This window comes from Limulus polyphemus, unplaced genomic scaffold, assembly GCF_000517525.1.
Source record: "Limulus polyphemus unplaced genomic scaffold, Limulus_polyphemus-2.1.2 Scaffold3845, whole genome shotgun sequence".
NCBI lineage: Eukaryota > Metazoa > Arthropoda > Merostomata > Xiphosura > Limulidae > Limulus > Limulus polyphemus.
The window spans coordinates 69,316-74,977 of record NW_013669455.1 but is presented as its reverse complement, the minus strand read 5'-3'; the positions used below and the strand labels follow the sequence as shown (position 1 = coordinate 74,977).

Sequence of the window (5,662 nt, the reverse complement as noted above, 5' to 3'; positions counted from 1 at the left end):
TAGGCGTCTTGACAGGGTTGTGGTTGTCATTTTATCATGTGTTTAACAAAATCTGCCTACAGAACTATGTATGTATCAAAAACATTGTGTATAATAGCCAGGTTGACTACAGTAACAGAAACAAACAGTTGTGAAGAAACCGAAACGTCATAGGTATCTGGATGTTATACTATTTGAATATACAATGCCAACGTTTGTTTTAACAGCTTTTGTCGTAGATATTTGGGTGTTAATATTTGAATACACAATGCTAACATTTAACAGCTTCTGGTGTACACATCTGGGTGATTATTTTAAATAGCAAACAGCTTTAAATCGTCAATAAGAGAATTGAATAAATAAGTAAAAAAATGCGAAGGTAATAAAATAAATTAGACTTTTAGAAAAAAAAATCACCTTTAAAAACTATGGTAATAATTTATTAACTGCATGAAGTTTCGAGCCAGAAACAAGCCTATCGGTTTATGAAAATTACATGCACATTTGCTTTTAATTAGACATTCAAACCAGTTACAGAGTCTCAAACTGATTGAGTTGGTTGCAGAATATACCTTTAAAGGAAGAAGCTGAAGAAAGTGATGGAAGAAGACACATATAATTAAATGCACCAGTTCAATGGGCCATAAAGAAAAAGATATCCAATAACATCAAAATCACAGCACAGATATTCCATTGTGTAGCTTTGCGCTTAACAACAAATAAACAAGCAAGCGGACTATTACTTAAAAAAAAAAAATGGGTTTGTTTCTAAGAAAATGGCTGTTGCCTGTGGATTATAAACATAAAGATGAGGCATTGCATTTGATAGTTTGTGAACAGATGAGTAATACATAATAATTTTACTGCTTGTTTTAGGTTTGTAAGATCAAAGTTGCATTTTTTTTTAGGCGGTACCAGTTTGTTCAACTGTTAATGGCTTTCTTATTCTGCCAAGTTCTGCCGATAGTCAGAACTCTTCTCACAGAAGAACACATAAAAATGTTCAGAAGTGGAAACACTGTGCCATCATTAACATAACGACGGTTATCGTACGCTTCATTATTGTGAGAGTCACTTATAAGTAGTGACGTCAATATGATTAATTCCTATTCGCGCCTTCGATTTTTATTTTTTGTTATAAATTCCGACATTATGTAACATATACTGCATTTATAAATGTTTACTGTGTGAATTGCCATCCTTCTGATTGTCTCTGACCTACATAATATCAAAAAAAGGCCTAAAACGCAGAAGAAAAACTTTTGCCAATAGAACCAGAGAAGTACACACAAGTGTCCAAACAGGTATGTCTCACTGTTCATATTCATTCTTATGTGTATGGAAGTTATGTTTTTTATTATTTTCTCGAACTCGGAATCGAACCTGAGACACCTAGCACATCAAACGCGTATTCAACTAACGGATTAATCCACTAGTGATTATTTGTAAAGCACGTTTTTTATTCAAAGTACAACATTCTCCTCTTCTGATAAACAAGGCCCGTTCTCGGACCTTATCTAAAGGTCGCGAGATAGCCATTAGTTGTGCACCAGTTTTTTCTTGTACTAATTAATTTGTTTATGATTTCCTCGGCACTGATTCGAACCTGAGAAATCCCGGATGTCAGGCAAGAGCTCTACCAACTGAACTAAATTGTTAACTCCCAAATGCTTGCCAGAAAGGCACTATTTTTAACAATTCAAACTATCCCACCCGCAATTGGTTTTCGTTATTATAGTATTAGTTGTAATGATCGTTGTTCAACTACAATAAATAAATTTCGTTGTGTATATATATATATATATATATACCAAAGACTTAGATATCTTGGCCTCAGTGTCCTGCACCATCTTGGATTTGTGTTTGAAGCGTCTTCGAAATCGCTGAAGTCTATGAAGAATATTGTTTTCTAATTCACCACATTCAATTCATGTGTGTTACAACAGTAAAATTCAAAATATCAGACAAGAAGTTTTGTTGAAGCTCCTACTTAAAATTTATTTCTAGAAAAAGAAAAAGTCGACAGCTCAACAAAATGCTGAAATTCCCACAATCCCTAGCAAAGTTTGCGCGTGTTCAGATCATTAGCATGCATTATCTACTAGCTGAAAATCGTCTGCTGCTATACTGTTTTTGTTATATACTTGAGTTTACTTTCATTCGAAGAGGGACAAAGTTCTTTCATGTTTTATTGAAATTTTAAGACTAAAGTTACATATTGCTGTACCTGTAAGCATACTTTGTTGCTGTGAACAGCGATTCAGCTTACTACTAGTAGTTTTGATCGCGGATTTTTTTAGCGCCGTAGCTAATCTTATTATTTTTATTAGGCCTTGCCCTGATTAATTCATTGAGGACTGCGTCATCCAATAGGCGCAAGCGAATGGTTTTCAGCACTTCATTGGCCATGGAATGTGAATTTTTACGAGTCGAATTATAGGCCCTATCACCTTGCCCCTTGAAAAATTAGAGAAGCTAATTATAGGCTTACGGCGATACGTGCGCGCAACTAGGCCTTGGTCTAGTAGAAAAGCTAGGCTTGGAAGTGTGATCTATGGTGACGAAAGATGGTGGCAGTAGTATATAATGCAGTCATTGCAAAATACTTTTAAGAAAAAGATGTGGTTGAGCGCAACTTGGTATTGATGACTAAGAATTCTAGGTCTCTTTTATTACTTTCTCAACTTGTGCCTTTTTTACATAATATCAAAAGTCAAATGGGGCTTCAGCCCTAGATCAAATGGGGAGATTGGATTCCACACCTAGGTCATGTTCTAATACTTCAATTGCTGCACTAACTGCTAGTTATTTCATATTAGTTTATTAAAAACTAACTGAATTACCCGTTCCCTGCACAGGTGTCCAAATTACTTATAATAGGTATTTAAAAGCACGATTAAATTACTTTTAAGAACATTCATTTAATAAATTCAATTTTCATAACACTTTAATTTTTATCTAAACTTTTGATTTTCAAAACAAAAATGACATAATTTAAATTAAAGCTTCTTGACAGACCACACTGGCTATTGTTCCTTCTTCTGACAATATAAACAGGTTTTTTGATGAGATCCAACCCTTGAACATCCTACATATAAATTACCACGTGAAAAGCAAGGTTGCTTTAAAAACAATCTAGTAACCTTTAAACTTTGATCTTGTGTATTATTAATTGACATTGCAAAACAAATTGTAACTGGAAATTTTAGCCTTCTAAATTCAAAGGGGTGATCACTTGGTAGCAAAGAAATTCTTGGAATGAAGACATCTTCACCTTTGACATGACCAGTTGTAATTGTTGCTTCAATAACATGTGGCAGTAAAGTCTGAACAACTAATCTTGTGCCATTTCATATTTTTGGAGGATCAAGATTTTTCAACAACATTATTGTTGAACCAACCTTTAATTTCAAAATGTGATCTGGCATCCCTGGTGGTTCAAGAGAATTTAGGAATTCAGTTCGGTAATTTACAGTGGAACCTGTAATTGGAACAGTGACAGTCGTGCTGTAGGTGAATTTCTGTATGGGAATCTTTTGCAATAATTGATCATTTGTGTCATTAACAGTATCATTTCGAGGTGCAAAAATTGCTCTTTTACACAACCATTAATACTTTTGACAAATATTATGAAACACATTTTCTTTAGCTCTTCTGCTTCTTTAACTAAGTTACCACATTTGTCTGGAATAGTAATGTAGTTGATTGGAAAGTTTCCAACACTACCTCAAGAAGATTACAAATGTTTTGTTACATTCACTGCACTCGAGTTGCAAATTTCAACTGTGAGAGTTGCCCTCCTTCTTTTGACTATCTTAAGAGACTGGAAAGTGTTCCGTTAATAGAAGAGGCCAATAAAAGAGACAGGGGACTTCTGCCAGTAACAACACTGTGGCTGCATTTTTTTTGCCTTCACCAAGCCTTGCCAGAAGAAGAATATTTCTGCTAATAAAGGGAGAATAAATATGCAAAAACGGCAGATAGTTTTAAGTGTATGAAACAGTGTATGGTGATAAATTTGTCGTAGTTTTGTGTTATAGATTTTCTTTATTTCCTTATTGATAAGAAATGTTGCCCATTCTACAATATAATTGTAACCATCTTCAACTCTTTTTATTTGACTGTTCATAGCAAAACATAAAATGTAAGAATCTTCCAGGTAAAGTGTTAATATTTGGTAAAGTAGTTATATATTGTTAAACTTTATCACTGTGATTATATATATATTAGGTCGTCAAGAAATTAATGTCGCGTTTTGGAACACTTTCATCAACCACCCCCCAAAAAACGTACATCACTGTAGTTAGTGTAGCCTATATAATGTGTAAAGTTTAGTATACTCTAATCTCGTGCCCGGCATGGCCAAGTGGTTAGGGCGCTCGACTCGCAATCTGAGTCACTCCAAACATGCTCGCCCTTTGATTAAGGTGTTTATCAGTGAAAATTGGGGGCATATCATCTGCTGATGGCGCCCCCGTAAAACAAAAGAAAAAACAAACAAATTCTAATCTCTTATAGTGATGGCACACGACGAGACACACATTCGGCATGTAATGCTGTTTGAATACAAGAAGGGATACAACGCCTCTGTAGCCACAAAGAAGTTTATGGAAATGTTTTGAATGTTCATAAGTGTCAACGATGATTCAGCAAATTTTGTTCAGGCGACTTTAGCTTTAAAAACTGTGATGGCAGGGGCCGACATGTTGGAATTGATATTGATGCTCTGAAGACACTTGTTGAGTCTAAACCAAGGCAACACACTCGTGATATGGTTCTGAAATTGCATGTCTCTCATGAAAAAATACGTAAACATCTAAGGAATATGGGAAAACTCCACAAAGAAGGAGTTTGGGTGCCTCACGAACACCCCTGTGATTACCGTTTCCAACGTGTGAACGTTGCTTCCTCGCTTCTGGCGCGTAATGTGCGAGGACCATTTATGAACAGAATTGTCACCTGTGATGAAAATGGATTCTCTATAGTCTATGCGAATACTAAACGCCAAAAAATAATGGCTCAGTCTTAGACAAAACCTCTTCCGATCCCAAAACTTGGACTCCATCCGCAGAAAGTGATTCTTTGCATTTGGTGGAACATCAAAGGAGTAATTCATTTCGAACTCCTCGATCCACGGCGAACTGTCAATGCAATCGGAAAAGTGTTCTTCTTCTCCATGACAATGCACATGTGGCACGTTTGACGCAACACAAGATTATGGAGTTTGTTTTGGAAGTTCTCCCCCACCCACCATATTCTCCAGATATGGCATCATCAGATTATCATGATTTTCTCTCGCTGCAACACCATCTTAATGGGAAAACGTATGCAAACGAAGGTGTTAAAGAGAACATCGACATGTTTTTTTTTTGCTTCAAAGCCAAGTGATTTCTTTAATCGGGTGATTAACAACCTGATTGTAAGATGGAAAAGTATCATCGATAAGAATGGAGACTATTTCATTTACTAAATGTTTTGTTTTGATATGCAAGTTGTTTGGGTTTTTTATCCAAACAAAAGCGACATTAATTTCTTGACGACCTAATACATAATTCTGGCGATAGTAATAATTAATAGATAAAATATTTCACTTCGCATTTATTGTACTAATACACGACAGAGGGCGTCGACATATTTTTTTAAGGTCTGCAAGAAAGGGTCAAAATGTATCTGGCAAGCCATC

At 35.5% G+C, this 5,662-nt stretch overlaps 1 protein-coding gene across 1 annotated transcript in view; it reads right to left on the bottom strand.

Annotated features, from left to right (window-relative positions):
• The window catches only part of LOC106470146 (probable 3',5'-cyclic phosphodiesterase pde-5), a 53,598-nt gene that overhangs the window by 826 nt on the left and 47,110 nt on the right, over positions 1-5,662 (bottom strand). The gene's annotated exons all lie outside the window — the stretch shown is intronic.